Below are 23627 nucleotides of genomic sequence, written 5' to 3'. Positions count from 1 at the left end.
GTTTCCCGTCCAGGGAGGACCTGGCTTGGCAGTTCGGGCTGGACTGTTCCCATGAGGCACAGGGTCAAGACTGATTTGCATATGGCCAGGTCTAAACTGGGGTGGCATGGAGAGCAAAAGAATGATGGATTTAACCCAGATCTTTTGACTGGGGATGAATGTTTTGATTTGTTCAGCATTCCGTCCATCAATTGTGTGTCTTTTGCTTTCTCGCCCTAAGTGCGCCAGGTATGCCCAGACGTAGGTCCTGGGCTCACTGTGCCACTGGAATCAAGCTATCCTGGCTGAAGAGGAGTGAAACCCCGAAACCGGTCCTAGGATGCTTGTTTCCCGTCCAGGGAGGACCTGGCTTGGCAGTTCGGGCTGGACTGTTCCCATGAGGCACAGGGTCAAGACTGATTTGCATATGGCCAGGTCTAAACTGGGGTGGCATGGTGAGCAAAAGAATGATGGATTTAACCCAGATCTCTTGACTGGGGGTGAATGTTTTGATTTGTTCAGCATTCCGTCCATCAATACTGTGTCTTTTGCTTTCTCGCCCTAAGTGCGCCATGTATGCCCAGACGTGGGTCCTGGGCTCACTGTGCCACTGGAATCAAGCTATCCTGGCTGAAGAGGGGTGAAACCCCGAAACCGGCGCTAGGATGCTTGTTTCCCGTCCAGGGAGGACCTGGCTTGGCAGTTCGTGCTGGACTGTTCCCATGAGGCACAGGGTCAAGACTGATTTGCATATGGCCAGGTCTAAACTGGGGTGGCATGGTGAGCAAAAGAATGATGGATTTAACCCAGATCTCTTGACTGGGGATGAATGTTTTGATTTGTTCAGCATTCCGTCCATCAATTGTGTGTCTTTTGCTTTCTCGCCCTAAGGGTGCCAGGTATGCCCAGACGTAGGTCCTGGGCTCACTGTGCCACTGGAATCAAGCTATCCTGGCTGAAGAGGGGTGAAACCCCGAAACCGGTCCTAGGATGCTTGTTTCTGGTCCAGGGAGGACCTGGCTTGGCAGCTTGGGCTGGACTTTTCTCATGAGGCACTGTGTCAAACTGATTTGCATATGGGCAGGTCTAAACTGGGGTGGCATGGTGAGCAAAAGAATTATGGATTTAACCCAGATCTCTTGACTGGGGGTGAATGTTTTGATTTGTTCAGCATTCCGTCCATCAATACTGTGTCTTTTGCTACATCACATGTGACAACAGAACTTCACGTCACATACCTACTTACACACATCTGTGTGGACACGTTCTGTTATTATATATGACATTGCCCCACATGGTCAGAGGTTGGACACCATACTCACATTGCCGAAGTCACATAAGTGCACATGTCGACCAGCGCCTATCCCAAAACATTGTCTGGCTCACAGAGGTGGAGCTTGCAAAAGGGACACACCCCCATTGCACATGCGTCAGTCAGTTCCTCCCTGTGTTGGGACGATGTTCATTGTGGCACACAAGTGGACAATCTAATCAACATACCTCACAGTTAGACACCAGAGGAGTGGCATAGATTTTATTGGCATGTGCGTGTCAGTACGGACGGGGCAACGGCCACAACAGGCAGGGACATGCTTAAGACACTTACACGCAGCATTGGTACATGTCGAGGTTCAGAAAATGGTGGGCAAAAATGGACAACAATCATCATGGATGGCAACGGTCTCAGAATACTTTTCCTTGCTGGATGAGTCATTTGTTGTTTGGCGTCTGCCCATTGCCCCGTGTGAGGGAGCATGACTCACTGCCCATGGGATCTGCATAGTGCTCTGCCACCGGAGTGCGCCGATTGTCTGCTCTGCTGACAGTGATCAGGTGAAAGGGTCCGACAGGTTCACATGTCGTACTACATTGCCATGTGTGTGCTGTCCCCCCAGCAGTGTGTCCGATTTGACAACGTTGCCAAACAACGCTGTGTTGTTCCGACCATGGACCTGCATCACCTTGCACTGGTGTTTGTACACAAGCGTAGTTCCACGCATATGCATCCAGAGTCCTGACGAAGGCAGACATGTCCTCTGTTGTGGTGGGATATGTGAGCAATCCCCACGATGCAACAAGTTGTTGGGACCTGCGCTGTGGGTAACAATCAGATGTGGCTACAGGAACGTAGTCACTCGTCCATGAAGGCCTGTGCAGCTTCATGTGCAATGTGTTCCAATAGTTGTCGTGTTCAAGGAAGACCAGGGTGAGCAAATCCATTTAGTGGTCCGGGCAGGTGTGTTCAGCCCATGCCGTTTCACCAATCCGCAACACAGCCCAATAGGGGAGCGCCTCGATGTGGTCACTGCACACAAGGAATTGTGCAAACTCCCACGCACAACTGCCAATACATTTGCAGTATGTCAAGGCATCCCATGTACGGCTGTCTCGGTTACACTCCTGTTTGTGATCCAACAGGGGCTGCAGACACAAGTCATAGTCCAATTCATCTACGGTAGTGTTGGATAGGCAGACATATATGGGACACTTGAATGTGCATGTTCGGCAGTGGAACCAGTGCTGGATTCAGGTGACGTGGGCAATGCGGAAGCTCAGCCGGTAACTGATCCGCAGCACTGCCAGTGGCAGTGCGCCCAGTAAATGCAGCATAAGTGCACGGTACTGTTCCACGTGATGGGGGTTGTGCATGTGCCCGGTATGTCCTACCATTGCGTTGTTGCGTCTCGTGGAACCGGCACTCTTCTGAACTGCGGCAGTTGTGTGGAGGATATGCCACAGCTCTGAGCAATGATTCGAATGTGTGTGCAATGTTGGGGAGAATGTGTTGCTGTTTCCGTGAGCGTCAAGGTCATCCCATGCGGAGGTACCTCAGGCAGGGGCTTCTGTGTGTGGGGTGTGGATAAGTCGGATAGTTCATTTGCGCAATGCGTGGTGTGGGAGTCGTTCCCATCTGCCATGGCATCTCTCTCAGGGTGTTCCAGCTGCGTTCTAGACCAAGGTCAGAGATGCAGGCGTCCTCCCGCCTTCTGCATTGGAACAATGGCGCTTACATCCCTGATGTTTGTCTGACTACTACTTGCGTTTTTGGAATGTGATGTGGCTTTGGCGCTGAAATTGGGACATGGCCTTGGGCTCATGGTGTATGGGTGGCGATACACACACGCATGTTGGCATGTGGAGCCAGGTGCAAGAGAGGCCTTGTGCTGCTTGTGCAATCTCACTCCGTCTCTCTTCCTCGCTCCCTCCCTTTCTGTCCTTTGTTGGGAGCATGGCACACCTTCTTCTCTTGGATTTTGTCTTCCAGGCTGTGTCCTACGGATTGTCCAGTGAGGACCCGCTAGGACTCATCCGAATAGTTGTTTTGGCTTTTGTTTGAATGGTGTTTTGTGTTGGTGATTGCATTGCTGTATGACTGAGTCTCCATTTTCTGGACACGCATGTATGTTGATTTTCCTGCTTGTGCGACATCAGGCAAAATATTTGTTTTGGGATTCGTGGTGTTGGTGTGCAGTTTCTTTGTCCGGGGTTGGGGGTGGTCCGGGGATGGGGGGCTGGCGGTCCAGGATGTGGTGTTGGTGGGTATTGTGGCCCTCCAGGGTGTCCCTGCTGCTGCATGTTCAGTTGCTCAGGAGTCTGTGCTCCCTTTTCTGGTGCAGGTTGTGGGCCGACTTTGCACCAGGTCGGAGCAGGTGTTAATTTCCTGCTGCTAACACGCCTTATCGCCTGTTTTGTGTTCTTATCGCAGATCTGGCTGGTTGTTGAGAATGTTGCGGAGTGATGTTGTCGCTGCTTTTTGCTCGGGAATGCCTACTCTGCATCTCATTAGCGATAGTTGCAGGGGTCATGTTTGTTGCGGATGCTAATGCAGGAAAAGTGGTGCTGTGGGCTGTTTGTACCTACTTGTGAATGGGGAGGTAAATTTCTTACAACAGTGGCTGCGCTAAAGTGCTGTTAAATCGGAGATAGCTCTTTGAGAATATGGCCCCAGGTGTCATACTCTTAAAGAAAATGAGCGATGCCTTATTGCACGTCAATACTCCCTCAGTCAGAAAAACTGGTTCTTGGCTTTTGTGGCATAACCTACAGACTTTATTAATGCTCAGGTCAGGCCACCAAGGATTTTAGCCCCAGATAGGAAGGGCAAGTAATCTCATATGAAGAATCTGCGCTCGTCTCGTTGCATTGATTGAGTCCGAAAAATTGGGTTGAGGTTTCCCCACTTTATAGGAATACTGTAAAGGCCAAGCCATCACAGAACATTTTGCCGCTACAACATTTTGCTCCCATGATTTCAGTTTCACTTCCAAACGTAGAATGGAATATTGTCCAACTCCATGGCAGCTTCTTCAATGTTAAGTACGTGGTTAAGTAGTTGCCCAAAACACAGATTATTAGGACTTTCATAGATGTTTTTTAAAAGTCGTTTTATAGAATTCTTGGACGCCTTCTTACACTTGATATAGTATTTTAGTATGGATGCCGTGCATTCAAGAGATTGATTTGATAATCCAAGCTCCAATCTCAATCTAGTACGACGGATGTAATAGGGCTGCTGTAATATTTCCTTGTATGTTGTACTTCAGCATAGTTCCAGGCTAGCATCAAGGGACCGGGGATAAGCTTGATGACCATACTGTAAGGCTGGAGTTAGAGTTGCCTTCAATACTCTTAGTATTGCGACCGCAGAGGCACTGCTTAGTACTTGACCGATCCCGTATGTTATGGCAGCTGCCTTCTTTTTTAGTTCCTTTTTATGGGCTGCGGCTGAGCCATTTTCAATAAACCATACCCCTAGGTACTTGCAGTGCCTGGCTGTGGATATTCTCTTTTCTACCAGACGCCACATCGCCATCACCTTATAACTGCCAAATATTAAAACTTTGGTTTTGGCGTGATTCACCAATAGGTAATTGTCCTTGTTAAATCTGCTCAATGCACCCAAAGCCTTTTGTAACCCGGTGTTAGTATGATACATAAACACAATGTGATTGGCATATTGAATTGTTTGCAAGATTGATGAACTTAATTTGGGAGGAACCATGCAACTTGCCTCTAGTGCTTTCCCAAGACCTGCCCTATATAAGTTAAAAAGCATGGGGACCAAAACACAGTCTTGTATTAACGCCCTGTTAGTATCACCTTTCCTTCTGACCATGGCAGGGCCTGTTTTCACTCGTACCCACATCTCAGAATGAAAGGAAATTAGTGCACGTAAAAGATTTGAGGGTATTCCCCATGCATCCAACTTCCTCCAGAGGGTGGCCCTATCCACCCTATCGAAGGCCGCCCTGTAGTCAAAAAAACAACATAGTAGAGGTAGACTATTCTTCTGGATCGCTTGATACCTGAGGATCGATAGTGCTTGGATATTGTGTACAGTTGATGATTCGGCCTTAGAGTCTGATTGAAAAAAAAAGCAAGATCCCTTCCTTGGCTGCTCAACCTTCAAGATGTTATAGAAGGCCTCTGGCGTAAAATTTTGTCTCAATATCCAATAAATCAACCAGACTATAGTTGGCAGCTAAAAGCTGATCTCCATTTTTGAATATGGGGCATGGGATAGATCCTCTCCAACACTCCGGAATAATATTGTTTTGAAAAGAATGGTTATACGGCACTGACAGCACCCTGGCCCAGGTTAAACATGCTTCCTTGAATAGGCCAGCTGGAAGACCATTCGGGCCGGGTTCTCCATCTGATTTCAGCTGTTTTAGTATTTTTTCTACCTTCCTGGGATTAGTTAGTCTCCCTGTCTAGTTGATTCTCCACCTAGTAAAGGTACTCTATGTCCAACTGGACTACCTGCTGGTGTGGTTTGAACTCGCTTTCGGCCTTATTGTTTTCGAGTTTTCGTTTACAGGATTGTGTTTCTGTCTGTACAGCACTGGGTATGGTTACTGACTGATCCACATATAGCTCAACTATCTGCCGTGCCCATACTGCTCCTGAAACTCTGTTTGTGACTGACATTTCAACCACTCGAGAGAGCCCTCTAATAACTACAGGGCTTATTTCCACCAAGCCCCTTCCGCTGCCGGTCCATCACTTTTTGTGACACACTGGCAGCGCATTTTGCTGCTCCATATTTACAAGGACAGGAAAAGCCACCCTGCGTGGCTTTTTCTGTCCTTGTAAATACAGCCCCTTTACACCCAGGCCTTTGCATGAAAGTGACGTTCCACAGGTGTTGCTGTGGGTGTTCCCACAGAACACCCATGGAACCTGAAACATTTCCAGATTTACGAAAAATCGTAAACATGGAAATCTGTCTGAATGCAAAGACAAGGAGATGATGGACGGAGTGCTGAAACTTTTCAAACACTCACCCCCAGTCACAGATCTGCGTTGAATCCATCATCATTCTTTAGCTCACTTTGCCACCCCAGTTCAGACACAGCTATATGCAAATCAGTCTTGACCCTGTGCCTCATGGGAACAGTCCAGCCCAAACTGCCAAGCCATGTCTTCCCTGCACCGGAAACAAGCATCCTGGGACCGGTTTTGGGCTAACAGCCCTCTTCAGCCAGGCTAGCTTGAATCCAGTGGCAAAGTGAGCAAGGGACCCACGTCTGGGCATACCCTGCCAACTTTGGGTGAACAAAGCAAACACAAGGAGCTGATGGACGGAGTGATGAAACTTTACAAACACTCACCCCAGTCACAGATCTGGGTTGAATCCATCATCATTCTTTAGCTCACTTTGCCACCCCAGTTCAGACACAGCTATATGGAAATCAGTCTTGACCCTGTGCCTCATGGGAACAGTCCAGCCCGAACTGCCAAGCCATGTCTTCCCTGGACTGGAAACCAGCATCCTGGGACCGGTTTCGGGCTAACAGCCCTCTTCAGCTAAGCTATCTTGAATCCAGTGGCAATCCGTCTGAATGCTACGCCTCCCCAGGGGAGGCGTAGGGAGGCGCAACAAGGAGAAATGCAAACATTTCTCCTTATTCTTTCCTCTTTCTATGCATGCTGCATTCTGCAGCACATATAGAACAAGGAAATCACCATAGGTGATTGTTTATGTGCAGGAAGGTGTCCCTTCCTGCACATAAACAATCATTAAAAAATTACGCTTTGCAAGTTCTATGTGTGCTAATCCAGCACACATAAAAGTTAAAAAACGCCATTATAGATTGTTTATGTGCAGGAAGGGACACCTTCCTGTACATTAACAATCATCGCCATGATGCAGGCATCCTTGCACCATGATGCAAATGTGCCTGCCTCAGTGCGTGGCAGTAAATTGTGCACCAGAGCAGGGTAGAGCAAAGGGATCCGTCATATTCTTGCAGATCCCTGTGCTTTAAAAGTGCCGCAGTGTGGCACAGCCAAAGGGCCTGCGTGCCGTGCTGCTTTCTTGTAAATGAGGCCCTACAAGTGGAACTACATCACCCATATTGGAATGTTGTACCAGCACTGTCAGCATGCAGACAATACTCCTCACAGACAAACCTTACACCGACTGACACATAAACAGTCAAAATAAGCTAACTAAATGTATATGTTCATAACAGTTAATAAAATAAAAGTTCCTATAAATAGCACGGTGTGATCACAAACTTTTAAAAATTAAATAATGAATCCTATGGAGAAAAATGCACAAATGATTAAAGTAGCAAAAGTGTGTCCAATAATTAATCCTATGGAAAACAAGTATGAATGATGAAAATAACAAGTGTGTGTGCAAATTTCTATACAAAAACAACACCCCCTTGGTGCAGGTCATTTTAAGCAGTTGCTTCTGACTTGAGCTGGACCTCTATTAACAACAAGTTGAAGTGCAGCCTCACGTAGAATCTCAATGCTTTTGCATTTAACTTGTGAGGGACACCTAATAACGCCTAGGGAAATTGCAGCTTCAAATAAGAATTTAATTGCTTTTGCATTAAACTTTTAATGGCCATCTACTGACAACTAGGGTAATGGCAGCTTGATGAAAACATGTAAATGCTTTTGCATTCGACTTTGGACTGACACCTATTGGCGAGAAGTGGAACTGTGGCTTGACATAAGACTGAATGCTTTTGCATTTGACATTTGAAGGACACCTAGTAACATTGGATCCAAAGCTTAAATAAAGAATTTCAGTGCTTTTGCATTTGACTTGTGAGGGGCACCTAGCAAGAAATTGGGGAACATCTGCATAATGTAAGAATTTCAATACTTTTGCATTTGACAGGGCACCTGGTAACAGTGGAACTGCAGCTTCATGAAATAATTTCAATGCGTTTGCATTAAACTTTTCTCAGACGCCTAGTAATGACTTCTGGAAATGAACCTTCACAAAAGAATATCAATGAACTTGCCTTTGACTTCTGAGGGACACCTAGTAATGACTTGTGGAACTGCACATTCACAAAAGAATATAAATGCTTTTGCATTTGACTTGACAGGGTCTTGAGAAACTACATATCTAGACAGCAATTTTGAAGATTTAGCATTTGACTAAGAGGGACATCTAGGAACAACTTGAAGAATTGCAGGTTTTAATATTTGAGCTTGAATTTTGCTTGTTCGTACCACAGCCCATGGCATTCAGCAGTGGGCATTTTACTGGGACATAAATATATTACCCCTCCAAAAAACAGTTTACCACAACACAATAGAAGGCAATTCACTTAACTAGTGATTGTTAGAACCTTTATATACTAGGTTGCCTTTACAAGTGTTCCATAGTAATTAAGACATTTATTGAAAGGTGTGATATTGATTAATCAGCATCGACTAGCATTGTCATATGTATTTATCCTGTTGAAATAAAACACAATTTATTAGAGTCGCAAAAGTGAGTATATACATTTTTATGTTGAAGCTACTCCCCCTCAACTCGTGAAGGACATTTGAAGCTGTTGCATCTTACTCAAGATGAACATTTAGTAATTAGATGAATTATTGCAGCTTTGAGACAGACCTGTTAAGTAGTTGCTAAGAGGAATATCTAGTAAAGTTCTGAAGGGCTGAAGTCTTATTAAAAACTTCACACTGTTTATTCTGACTCGAAAAGGGCATTCTGAGGCATATTTAACAAAACATGACACAGTGCAGGAAGTCATCTTGCTGTGCTGTGTGATAGGAAAAGGACAGGAATGCCTCATTCTTAAAAGTATATGGCACATTTCTGCCATTTCCCAGTGCTGGCGCACAATGTGCTGCCTAGCGCCATGGTGCAAGTGTGCCTGAATTGTGAACAGGATTGTTTTGTGCAGGAAGGCAGCACCTTCCAGTACCAAACCAATACACACATAGAAAGAGAAATAAATGTGGAGAAATAAATCTATTTCTCCCCGTTACACCTCCCCTGCTGGTAAATCTGGGAATGTGCCAAAAATCCATGGGTGGATGTGTGGGAATACCCATGCTCCACCCATGGAACGCCTTCCTGGGGCAGTGTAAAGCAATGCAGCAAGTTGCACTGCGTTGCGTTAATCTAGATTTATCAAGCCATGCAGGGCCACCCAAGGTGGTCTTGTGTGGTCTGATACATCTGACTTAGGTTTGTGTCACCCTTGCCCCCCTTGTGTGGCGCAAGGGTGATGCAAAACCTACATAAATATCCCCCTAATATTTACTTGAGTGTATGCAAAGCCAGAGCGATTGGTTTAACAATGCTTGTTCTTATTCCAGAAACTACAATTTTCACGAGCTCAAGCATGTCAACACCATTCCACAGTAAAATATGCAGCACAAGTGCACATCGCCTCCATACACATACACAAGTGCTTGAGGGTAAAAGTATTCCCATGGTGGGCAACATCCCGGAAATTTTAAAATAGACAAGTGTTGGTGCAGGGTGGAGTGACTGACCCACGCCCTGAAGAAATTGCCGTGAGTTTTTCTCCTGTGGCAATGAAACATGTCGGCTTTTTAATGAGCAGACACACAGCACAGAATAAAGATTGTCAGCAAGTGTGATCTAGCTCAGGTTTTAGACTGGGACCAGGGGAGCAATATTCTGACTCCTCAGTTCCAATTGTGGGGTTGAACCTGTTGCATGAATCGGTGCACAGATAATCTTTGTTTCACACCCTAGCACCTTGTCTTTCTGGGTTTTTCTTACTTTTCTATACACTTTCTTGCTTTAGAGTGGTGGTAGCTGATGATGAGACCTTGAGGTAGCAGGCGAGTACCTTCCTGCTTTACCCTTCTTGGTGTTGCTACCGTGAGGCACCACCATTCCTTTGCCACATTTTCTTATATCTTTGTTATTTTTCACTACACTCAGGGTAATTGGAGACACAGGCCATTCTTTTCACAGACAGATTTGAACTCTTTCTCCTTTTTGGTGATCCGTTCCTTAGTAGCACAGATGGTGTAACCGCTGGCTTAACAGATTGTCTAAATGTATGACAACTGTTTTAGGACTTCGAGCTTTGATATCACCGTGTGAACAGGTCCTTTGCTGTGTATAACAAGAATTTTGGGAGCAGCGCCATTTTAGCAATGGCAATGCACCCAGCTAATGATAAGGGGAGTTTTGCCACACGCGGATCTTGGTTGCCAGCCAGACCATTGTCAGTCCAAAATTGAACTCCCAAAGTTCGTTCACGTCCGTACTCAGCCAGATGCCAAGGTATCTAGTGGGGCCCGATGCCCAAACAAAAGGGTAATCAGGGGTGAAGGGCTTTGTAGAATCCGTGAGAGGAAAAAGGACCGACTTACTCCAATTGACCTGGACTCTGGAAAGGCAACCAAAACGCACCACCTCCCTAGTCATGGGCGCATGATTCTCCTGAGGTTCTCGGACGTACATTGTGACATCATCAGCGTACACTGAAGTTACGAGAGCGCGCCGAGAAGCCGATGCCCCGGTGGATGGGGTGTTGGTGTAGTTGCGCCGCCAGTGGTTCCATGGCGATGGCGAATAGCATAGGGGAGAGGGGACACCCCTGCCTGGTGCCTCTTGAGATGGCGATGGGGTCGGTGACCTGCCCATTTATCCTGATGCGAGCCGTGGGAAGTGTGTACATTAATTGTATCTTACGTACGAAATTGAGACTGAAACCCAATCGAGGGAGAAGGTAAAAGAGGAAGGGCCAATCCAGAGTGTCGAAGGCCTTAGTAGCGTCTAATAGGGCAGTCACAGCCGGTAGTGCGGGATTGATCTGGTGGAGGACTGAGAAGATGGTACGTAGTTTGTGGGAGGTGGCGTGCCCCGGAATAAAACCGGATTGGTTTTATTGTCAGTGTTGATTAGGGACAATGGGCGATATGAATTGCAGCACTCGGGAGGCTTATCCGGTTTCAAAAGAAGGGTGAGCAAAGCCTCTCGAGAGACAGAGGGAAACTGCCTTGTTCGAGAGAGTCATTGTACATTGTGGCTAAATGCGAGACAAGAAGGGGCGCCTATTGCTTATAAAATGCAGGGGTGAGCCCATCTGAACCAGAAGCCTTGTCACACGGGAGTTCTGCAATGACAGTTGAGATCTCCTCCTGGGTGAATGGTTCATCCAGGTAGTTCCGGTGGTTGTTACTGAGCCATAATAGTTCGATGGAATCAAAATATTGATCCATAACCTCTCGAGGGGCATCTCCGGCAGTGTACAACTGGGAGTAAAAGGCAGAGGTTCTAGCGGTGATTTCCGTAGAAGTTGTTCTACCAGCGGCCTCATTCCGTAGTGCTGTAATATAGGAAGAGGCATGTGGTTACCTGAGGAGATTCACGAGAGTTTTACCGGGGCGATCACCCGCACCATAACTGCGGGCGCACGCCCCTCTACCCAGAAATATGATCTCCCTATCCGCCTCCTCGTGGAATTCAGTAAGTTTAGCTCTGATCAACGCAAGTGTGGCAGGGCAGGGATCTTGAGATTCTTGAAGGTCTAAAGTTTTAACATTGTTCTCCAGATGTTCAAGGGTGCCCCTTATGGACCTCAACACCCCAGATTGCTTGGCAATACACCCACCCCCCCCCAAATCAAAACCTTAAAGCCCACACAGAGGGTTGAAGGCGACTCCACCACCCAACGTTATGTTCAAAGTAGGCGGTTATAGTGCTGCAAATTTATTCGTGGAAAGCAGTGTCTTGGAGAGCATTGGGGGGCAATCTATAAGCAAACATATGGCACAGTGTGAGCGGGAACTGTAAGCGCATGCATAAAGGGGCTTGATCGGACAAGGTGCGGTCTATGTGGTCCACTGAGGTGGTCCATGAGGTGATGTCGTGGGTAGTGATCCAGAGATTGAGGCGAGACCATGAGCCCCGCGAGCCTGTGACATATGTTCCCTCACACCTGTCAGGGTGCGCATGTCGCCATGCATCCAACAAGGAATTGTCCGTCATAATGGAGTGGAGATGGGAGGTGGCCAGAAGGTGTTGGGTGTGATCTCCAGAGTAGTCCAGCGCCTGCGTGGGAGCTATGTTAAAGTCGCCTCCCCAGATCAGGGAATGGGGTCCTAGGGGAAAAATGAGCTGCCAAATGTGTGTGAAAATGTCAGGATCTTCAGAGTTGGGGCTGTACAGTGCCACTAATATCAGTGGCTGATTATAAAGGGTGCCAGCAAGGACCACATACCTGCCCTCCGAGTCAATGAAAGAGTGGGTATTGTACCAGGGGAGGCCTTTCGGTAAGAGAATGGAGATGCCGTGGGAATAGTTAGAATAGAAGAAGGGTACGATTTGCCCCAATGTCGAGATAGTAGCCTAGAGTAGTAGCAGTAAGGAGGTGCGTCTCATGAAGGAAACAGACGTCCACATGGTGTCTAATAAGCTACGCGTGCATAAGGCTTGCCTTGCGATGGTCATTTAGCCCCTAATGTTCCAGGTCCAAAATGTAGTGACCACCATATTGTAACATGAAGTGGTTGGGTAGTGGCATGCCCGTGATTTAGAGTGGGAGTGACCGAAGTAAGTGCCATGGTAAACAATGCATTATAGAGTACATACTGCAACATCATGCCAAAAACAGAACAAGCCTCTTGTAGGAGGTGCCAACTTCGTAAGAGAATCCCCATCCCACCCTCCACCCACTCCAAACCCCCAATTAGGTTGAGTATCCACACCCACCCCGCCCAGGGACCCCAAACTTGAAGAAATAGCAACATAGATGGGAAAGGGAATTATCCCAAGGGGGCATGGTCCCACCTGGCATACACCCCAGCCAAACATACAGGGTGGCCAAGCCACGCTAGTGGTCGGACATTGATGAAGCAAAACATGCTTAAGCGTAGAGGTGTCCCGCCCCGATAGAGACTCATCTGTAAGCCCAAAACATCGTCACATTAGCAGCTCCGTTATCCAGGCTGCATCGCAATATAAAACCAATGAACAGAACCCTGCAACTTAGTTAGTGATTGTCACTTATTGTTCCTTTTTCAACACACTCAGGGATCTTAGATGCACTGTGCTTCTGCTCTTCTAGCTTCTAAGCAAATGTCAAAGCAGCCTTAGGGTCACTGAAGATCTGTGTTTGAGCGCCCCTCTGGATCTTGAGCTTGGCTGGGTAGATCAGAGCATACTGCACCTCTTGTTTTTGAAGGATTCTTTTTGCCGGGAGAAACTCTCGGCGGGTGGCCTGCACCGCCAGGGTGAAGTTGGGATAAAACGATAGTAGATTGCCCTGGTGCCACACTTCGCCCATCTCCCGCGCTGCCCGCAGCACAGCATCACGGTCACGATATTTTAACAGCTTGGCTAGGATCGGGCGAGCTGGCGCTCCCAGCGGAGGGCGCGGCCTCAGAGTTCTGTGTGCCTGCTCCACAATGAACACCGTAGAGAGCTCATTGCCAAAGAGGTCCCGCAGCAAAGTTTCCACATAGTCTTCCATCCTCGCGATATTGGTGGATTCGGGCAGGTCCGTGATGTGGATGTTGCCGCTCCTGGAGCGCGCCTCCAAATCCTCGTTCTTTGCCCTAATTAGTTCCAACACCTTGTCCATGTTGAGCAATTTCGCCTGTCCGCCGTTGCCGTGTCTTCGACCTCAGACATTCTCGTCTCCAGCAGTGTTATTTGTGTATCGTGCGTGTCCACTCTGGCCTTCACCTGGTCAAGGCGAACAGTCAGCTGATCAAGTTTGGAATCTATAGTGCTGAGGCTGGATCTAACTTCCAGAAGAAGTGCCTTCAAGTCGTCATCTTGCGCTGCAGTAGCATCTCTCTGGGTGGATTGTTCTTCCACTTCTTGGGCGGGCTCTTCCTGTCTGGTTTGTTGCCTGTTGTCAAAGGAAAGCTTGGTCTGGTTAGCGTCCACCTTGCCCATATAGATCTTCCCAGTGGAGCAGGCAGGAGAGTAGGTGAAAATAGCGCCCAATACCTCTGGGCCAGTGTCGCTACTTAGTCTCTCGTGCAAGGCTGAGCACAAGCGCCGATAGGCCACCAAACGAATGCTGGTGCCGGGGACTGCGCACCCTCATCACAGTGTCTTGTGGGTGCCGCTGGCTACAGTGTCTAATCTCTATTCAAGGTGCGCAACGTTAATTATAGTTCAAACTCCTAGCCTAATGCGCACTGTGCTGCAAGCACCCGGAAAACAGTGGTAGGCGTTATCCCAATACGGCCTGTGTCAGCTTCTTGCTCCCCTCCTGTATCTGCCCACCACTTACTTGGGCCTCTCTGTGCACTTCGGTGCCCAGCGCGGTCCTGCACCTCACATGCGCCACAGCCTTCGATTGCTTCCTGCAGTCCCGGCATCATTTAATACAGCCGGATCTCCTCCCAGCAGTGCGATCCACATCTCCACAGCGCCTTACACGTGCACCACGAGGGCAGCCAATCCCGCTCCTTCCAGCTAATATGCGGGGGCCGCCATGTTGGGTTGACGTCTCTGCTGCTCTCAGAGGAACTGCTCCCACTGTAGCACAGTGTTCGGGGAAATGCTGCCATCGCCACAATCCCCAGGGTGCGGGCACCTCACAGCTCAGGCAAAGGGGGTCCAGAGAAACCCCAGTCAGCAGGATGCTAATGGATTATCGGCTTGGCCAGCAAAGACCATTTAAGGTGCGGCCATATTGCAGCCGGCTAAGCCACGCCCCCGTAGACTACTAAAAGTTGAGCGAACCCTGTGCTCTTCCTACGCTCTTACTATACTTTTGATTTGCTTGCCATTTAGTTTTCACCTTAATTGACCTAGGTCTCCCACTGACTGCAAGTTGTCAATAAACTAAAGAAAGTTTTGGAGGACATTAACCCTGCACAGTTATAACCCTTTACAACCTCCTGTTCCCCACCAAGTAAATGATGAATCAATGAATACTAAAAAATTACTTTGACTATTTAAGGACCACTGCCCATACTAACACCCATTCACACAGTCCATCAAAGGGGCTGAAGAGCATAGCATTAAAAATACTCTAACTAGAAGGAGCACCTGCAACCACAATCCATGTGTAGTTTAAAGAGGAGTCCCTTATTATTCATTCAGAAACTTTTACTACTCCGTTGATGGACTTAAAACCTTGAACTAACCACAGCTTCTCAAAATTAAAATAAAGATTTGAGGAAAAAGCTGTTTTATGTACGCAAAGGTCATTTGTGGGAGTGTGGTTGTCATTTCACTAAGGTGTTAGACTTGAGCATTGTTTATTTAAGTGTCACACCAATCACATTTTTGGGGATCTCATAATCATGTTTTCGAAAAGGACATTTTTGAAAATCTCCTTTATGGAACAAGAAAAAATACATTTTTTAAATTTCATTTACTTGTGCCTTGCCTATTTTTTATTGAGTTTCAAATGTACGTAATGTAATGATTTTGACTATTTTGAATAATGAATCAACAGGCTAGAAACATTAGTTAGCCACAAAGGACCACTACTAAACTGTATTTTTCAATAAGTAATAGCTTTGCATTTGTGAGCAAAGAGGCAATTTTCTCTATTTACACTGTAGATTAGGGCTTCCTCATTCTGTTCTTAACAGGCCCAACCCCTTATGCATGTCATATATTTACAGTTTTCAGTCTTACAAAGATAGTTTTATTTTAATTGACCACCTGATTTAAAGAAATAGTTGCTTTAGGTGTTCAAATTTGTTTCTTGTTCAAATTACTCAGGCACTACAGCATTTTTAATGGTAGCTGTAATTCAAATGTCTTATATTTGGTATTCTGACTTGTTTCCATACCTTGAATATTACTGCCTTGAAAGACGAATTCCATGAGTGATTGATGCAGCCTACAATGTCCTGTGTTATTCAGAAGTCTGTATTCATTGTCTCCAAAAATGTGGCTCTGTCCTTGACAAACAAGGTACTTACTTACAGTTTGCAAATAGAATTAAAAACTCTTAGAAATTCACTGAAAAAACCAAAGGTTACATGGATATTATAGTTAGGCTGACATTTGACTCATGCAAAACCTGAGAAATTCTGCAGTTATAGTTAGCTGAGCTAACTATAACTCGCGTCCCCGCAATGCACTGCTTATGACCTCACATATTACATCACTCATGACATGGTCAGTGACATCACTGATGACATTTCAAATGACATCATTGATGACCTTACTGATGACATCATACACAGAACCACTCACATCCCATACAACCTCTCATATGCCCACTCACACACCCAAACAACCACTCACATACCTATTCACAAACCCATACCAGTACTCACACGCCCACTCACTCATCCATAGTACCACTCTTACACCCACTCACTTGTACAGCCACTCACCCAGCCATTCACTGTAAAGCCCCATGGAGGTGTTGGTCCACAGGGCTGCGGGTGAGTTCATGCACCCCCTGAATTCTTTAAACTTAAAGCCCCTGGGAGTTTGTGGTCCTTGGGGCATCAATGTGCCCCAGGGGGGAGGAGCTATTCGCCCCCCTCCTTCATTACAATGCCCCGGGGTCCTGGCCCACCCAGGGGCTGATTAGAAACTAAGCGTGTGAGCTTATGCTTCGTTTTTTTTTTTATTCAGCTTGAGCCACGAATCCAGCTGAAAATGATTTCAAAATATGCTTTTTTTGCCCAGGCCTTCTGATTGGTACTTTGACCAAAATGCTACACTCTTTTTGCCCTTTCTCACATGTTTACCATGTCACCACTCACCTACACTAGTCATGCAGCTTACCATTACCCAAGTGTTGCTAAAGTGACATTGAACTGACTACAACAACCATGAGGCCTTGTAACTGCAAATCTGACCAAGATGCTACACTCCTTTTGGCCCTTCTCACTTGTTTGACATGTCACTACTGAAGTTCACTACTCATGCAGGTTATCATTACTCTAGTGTTGCTAAAGTGAGATTGAAGTAACTACAACTACCATGAGGCCTTGTCACTCCAACTATAACCAAGGTGCTACACTCCTATTGACCCTTCTCACCTATATCCCATATTACTACTGATCTTCCCTAGTCATGCAGCTTACCATTTTTCAAGTATAGTTAAAGTGACATTGAGCTGACTACAATGACCATGAGGCCTTGTGACCGTAACAAACCGTGTTCCACAACCCAAAATCAGCCTCATCAGCCCAGGTATGCCTAGAGTTTGGCTTGAAAAATCTAATATTTCAATGCAAGGGTGCCTACATCAAATTGTACTGGAGACTGCGTGCCTCTGAGAGCGGCTAAATCAATAACCTATGCTGGCAGAAAATTGAGGAGCAAGAACACAACAATGTAAAAGGCTCCTGGGGATTCAACTAAATCAGGACATTAAGGCTCTAGGCATGAAAGAAGCCTGGGGTGCGAGTATGGGAAAATAAGCATTTTATCAAGCAATAAACGCATCAACTCAGCTTTTGTCTTAGACAACAGATAATAATGCTTTTGCACGAAGAAGACACGTCTGGACAGTGATCAACTCAAATAAAAAATTGCAGCCTCAGGAGTATCTTTCATGCACTTTTCACAGGCCCTAAAGCATCATTTTCTGTTATTTCATTTTGGCATTATGGAATCCAAAGACTTTATCCCTGCTTGTAAAGACCAGCTGCAAAATCAAGATTGTCAACTCTGCAGATGCAAGCAAGAATCACTAGTACATATTTTTTTGTGTGCACCAGGGGCCCTTGATGGACAGGGAAAACACTTGAAACCAATTTTTATAAACTTGAAATACGCTCTTGTGGGCAAGCGGCAATCACTTGGTTAAGCGACACCTCAATTCCACTGACATGTAAGGGGTAAAAAATGTAAAGTCGATTTTTAAAAAAATGGAAAAAGTAAAAGAATAATTTGTCACCAGGGGGAAATAATTTAGCAAGGTTGTCTTACTCTAGACAGCAGAATTTTACAAAGCATCTGCACTTTACTTGTCATTAAGCTGTTTATCCGTTTAATGATGTATCGGTACTCGTTTGCACAAGGCACCAGCACTTTAAAGTGAACAGAAGACAGGGGTAAATTGTCTTCTGCTAAAGGGAAAAATAAATTAGAAGGGCGAGTGTTAGAAATGGGATTTCTGGTAGGCTAGGGCAAGGGCCGAAGCCAGGCAAAAATCTCCACTCTAGTCAGGATAAGGGAGTTACACTCCTAAAATAACCCCTGCGCACCCCCTTGGTAGCTTGGCACGAGCAGTCAGGCTTATCTTAGAGGAAGTGTGTAAAGCATTTGCACATAACCCACAGTAATACAGTGTACGCACTACAAAAAGGACACCACACCAGTTTAGTAAAATATCCAATCTTTTTATATAATTAAAACAAGACCAAAGACGACAAAAATACACAATACTATATGTAAAAAAAAAAAGTCTGTAGTTATCAAAATAAGTTTCAAACAAAGTTCCTTGATGTCGATAGCTCTGTCCGGGGCTACCACGGCGTCGGGAACAACAAATCCAACAGTTCTGGCTGGTCGCGGGGTCGCGGGCTAGCTACGGTGTAGGGAAGACCCGCAAACAGTACCTGTGAGAAATGCAGGGCAATGAGGCCCTCGAAGTCACTCGCGTTGCAGGTCAAGCTCCGCTCTGATGGAATCAGGAGCACTGGTGTCGGCAGGAATCTGGTGCTGCAGTGCAAAGTGCAGTGGTGCAGTGCCCTCAGGTTGCGTGAAAGCAGCGGCTCGGTGGCGGCCTCGGATGGCACCGTCGGTAAGACTAGGGTCACGGTGCTAGATGCAGGCGGTGCTCGTCACGAGCTAGCAGGTCACAGTGCAAGCAGCAGTATCGTCGTTGCTGAAGCGCTGTCGTCGGCTGACAAGCGGGAGTCGATAGTGCTGGCATCGGTGGGCCAAGGCTGCGGTGCAGGATGAGGGCGGTGCTTCGTGTGACTTACGAGTGGTGCCCTCGAATCACGGTGCAAGCAGCGGTGTCGATTTCGGCATGGAGCAGCGGCGTCAGGGAGGCCAAGGCGTCCTTGTGAAGCAAGACTGTGCGGAGTGCGGGGCCCACAGGTTGCGGTGCGAGCAGCAGCTCGGTGGTGGCGTCAACAGGCATCATCGGTGAGACCAAGGTCGCGGTGTGGCATTGCGGCGGTGCTCTCTGCGGTGCTAAGGCTTTGACGTGAAGCGATGCAGTGTGGAGTGCGGGGCCCACAGGTCACGGTGCAAGGAGAGACTCACAAAATAGGTTGCAGAAAGTCCAGTCCAGGCCTTTCACTGCCCAATACAGAAGCAGCCACTGCAGGTCAGCTTAGCAAAGCACACAGCAAAGTGGTAGTTCCTCCTCACAGCTTCTCCAGCTCTTCTTCTTGGCAGTCTTCTTGATCCAGATGAGTTCTAACATTCAGGGGTCTGGGCCCCCGTATTTGTATCCAAAAATCTTTTGATCCTTAATGGAGAGGGTGTCTGTGCCCAACCAGAAACAGTTCTGCCTTCTCTGGTGTGAATTCCTGGCAGGAGGTGGAGACGGTATTGTCAGAGGCAGAACAGGCCCTTTGAGGTGCAAGGAAATCTCCTCCTCCTTCCCCCACTACAGCCCAGGTCTATCCAGCCCTTTCCTGACCCTACCTAGACTATATGGAGCCCTCCTGCTCCCCAGCCTTCTATCATCCGAAACCCAGACAGGCAATCCACATTCCAGCAAAGGCACACAGGATGAATGAACAAGAAAATACTTACTTTCTAAAAGTGGTATTTTCAAACACAGAATGTAAAAATCACCTTCACTAAAAGATGCATTTTAACATTCTGAGTTCAGGCATACTAAACTCGAATTTCTACCTTGCTCCCTGGGTCAGTTTAGGATTATAAGATGGTATAATCAAACTGCCCATTCTGGCCTATGAGAACAGATAGCCTTGCAATAGTGATAAACGAAATTGGCTGTTATTTACTATCAGGACATGCCACACACACCCGGGCATGTCCTACCTTTCACATACACTGCACCCTGACCACAGGGGTACCTTGGGCCTACCTTAGGGGAAGTCAAAACCAAATCCCCTTTAGGTATATTTCAATCAACAGAGCCAAACCACTCTTCACATTCAGACTATCACCAGAACATAACACCCTCAAAGGCCAAATATATGCACAGTATAAAAGTATTTTATTAAAAAAATATCAATTTTTCATAGGCATAAGATCATTATGCATCATTAAAAAAGATAAAAATATACACACATTTCAATCTACACAATTGATCATAGGTAGAATTTGCTAGAAAGGATACTTTCTAATCATTAAAAAAGCACAAACACTAGATCAAGATAATATGTGCAACAGAGACCGTCTTATACATTTAAAATGAGTAGTTTCACAAATGGCACCACAATCTACAGTGTGCCTTTTTATAGTATGCGTCGACGCGTTTCGGTGGATGTCTGCATTCAAAAAACCACCTTCCTCAGGACAAGATATATTCACTCCCACATGGATTTATGAATCTATACATGTATTCAAGAAAAACAGGAATATACAAAAGAACAATCAATTAGCCTTTGGAATATCTATACATTCACATACATAAAGAGTATATACAGTGTTTATTTCCTGGTGATATAGCCCATTATCATTCACACACACCAACTTTCACCAATCTCAATCTCATACACACATCAAACATGAGGATTAAATTATGAAAATATCCTGACCAGTGGGGGACAATGTTATCTCCACCCACCCCAGATTAGGGTGTATAAACATCCCTATGGAATTGTTGTCAGGTATAATACTAATGGACATAAACGCAGGAAAAGCGATTGGTGTAGCCTGACGGTGGGATGAACAAATTGTTGGATGACAAATAATGGGAAAGGACCATCTTCCGTACTTGTTTCATAAAGATTATTTCCCAACAGCCATCTATCAATGCATTGAAGTTGAGCAGCTTGACAGTAAGCCTCAAAATTCGGCACCCCCAACCCACCAACCCCCACAGGTAACTGTAGCTTGTTTAAGCCCACCCTAGGTCTACCATTATTCCAGAGTAGATTCCCTAGTGCCTGGTCTAAATCAACAAAGAATCACTGTTTGGGAAATTCTTTTCTTGTCAGTCAGGGCATCACATATTGTCTCGTCTGGGGGCTGCTGATTATGTATGCTTTGTACCACCTCCTCAGTGGCATTCAAGTCCTGGTTCAACTCTCTGCGAACCCCAGCTATATTGTGCATGCAGAAGCTCCTGTTTACCACATTAAAAGAGTCCCATTCTACGGCAAGTGTAGTTTCAGTGGCATGATTATCTGTGAAATAATGAGTAATATGGATACGTTGTGCATCATGAAAGGCTGCATCATCTAACGTTTCCTTTGAAAGAGGCCAGGTGGGGACTGGGGGATGTGGAGCACTCCACCTAATGTCTTTGATGTGGGCAGCATGATCTGAAATCACCCACCCTAGATAGTAAGATTGCGTTAGTCATGGAATAAGGTAATGGTAAAAGGGAAAATGGTTTAATCGAACATACATGTCATTTAGAGTCGAGTAATGTGAATTTAAAAGCAAGTCTGGGTCATGCGTTCTCCAGGCATCTAATAGGGACCATTGCTGGGTCCACCGTGCAAATTATTAGGAATGCTGATGGGCTGGTGCTCATAGGAGAAGAGGGTGTGAGCAATCCAGGAAAAGTACCAGGACATCATTATACTTCCCCCCCAATATCCACTGGATGCCACCCATTGGCCGAGGACCCCAGACATAGCAGTCCAAAAGGCCACTTGCTCTGTGTTTGGTGTGTATTTACATCCCAGAAGGGCTGGGTTACCATCTAGTCGTCACTCTGCGAACAAATATCTACTTTCTTTATCAATCACTGTGTTTAGGATCTGAAAAGGCATCCCAGGGACGAATCCGTACGAAGGCTCCTCGCTCATAAGAGTATGTTGTACCATAGATCTGACCCATCCAGCGCTTACTGGGCCATTCTACTTCACTCTCAATGAGATGAGTTTTTTGCAGGAAGCAGATATGTGCCTGCTGTCTTTTGAGATATGCATATATAGTGTATTGACGGTGCACCGAGTGTAGCACCCATACATTTAGGGTCAAAAATCTAGTAATATGGTGACGGTCCATATTTTATTATGGTGACGAGCCATGCTGCTATGTGTATTGTATATAGGGTAGCCTGCTCCCTGTCCAACCCCCCACCCCATCCACCCATTTGTATATTCATCAGTGTAAATCTGCATTTTTTCATTGCTTATGGGCATTACCAGGGGGTAAAACCAATAATGCTCAAACAGAAACCAGAGCCTGCAGTTAATGGCTGCATGCCCAAACATATACACCAAAAGCTTACTCTTGAAATGAGAGAAGTGATGATGAACTGTGTGGTGGCGAAAGTCAAAGTAGCGGTGATAGCCAGCAGATCTCACAATTTTATCATGTTACATATGAATGAGCTTGTGCAGTATGATTCGCAACAGGATATTTTCTAAGGCCCGTGAGTACCAGAGGAACCGCGCTTTTATAGCAAATCCTCTGCTGTTTGTAGCATGAGAAATGGGCCGATCAGAAGTCCTCGGTGCCCCAATCCCGTTGAGGTTATATCATCATCACTTGGTGCTAAACTTGAGTCTGAGCAGTGTGAGGATGAGGGTGGAAGCAAGGCATGAGCAGCCTCTGTGAAAGATTTTGGACTCTATCGCACTTCATTTGCAGAGGGTACTCTGGTGGTATCCCTGTGTAGGAGAGTAGGATCTGCTTCATATGGTTGCCCCTACTTTTTGCTGGTATTTCACTGTTTTTCGACTTTAGTCTGGCTGGGGCCCTGCTATTCAGGACCCCAGCCTAGCTGCTTCCTCTCTAAATTAATTCCATGTACCTTAGGTACATCACAGATTGGATTCTGAGGTGCCCTTATAAGTAACTAGTATATGGTATACTATGTACATAGGGCATAGGTACCCCAGAGGCCTACCAGTGGCTGAAGCATATATTATGCCACCCCTGGAAAGCCCTCCAAAATGACACCACAGGTCTGCTACTGCAGACTGGGTAAGGTGGTGCATGCACCCCTTACTGAGATATAGGTTCACTATATCTCACCTATCACTGCACATAGAAACCTATCAGTCACCCCTATGGCAGGCCTTATCAATCCTGAAGGCAGGGTGCTTGGTTATATGTGAGAGGGTGCCCAGGCATGAGCTGAGCCCCTCTGCAGCCTTCGTAATCTATCCTCTGAGGTTGTCAGTGGTGCAGCCTGACCATATACTCTTAAGTGCATTATAACTAAAACGGTTAATGCTAATTTTGGACTGGCTGCACAGAAACATGTCGTGTTTGGAATCATACCCTCACATCAATTCCTGATGTGAGAATATGATCCCACCCTTCTAGAGGGAGAGACATGACAGCACCGGTATACCTGGTACCAACTTAACAGAGCCCTGGCATCACAAAATGGATGCTG

Source organism: Triturus cristatus, chromosome 3_2 (assembly GCF_964204655.1).
Source record: "Triturus cristatus chromosome 3_2, aTriCri1.1, whole genome shotgun sequence".
Lineage (NCBI taxonomy): Eukaryota > Metazoa > Chordata > Amphibia > Caudata > Salamandridae > Triturus > Triturus cristatus.
This window is presented reverse-complemented; position numbering follows the sequence as displayed.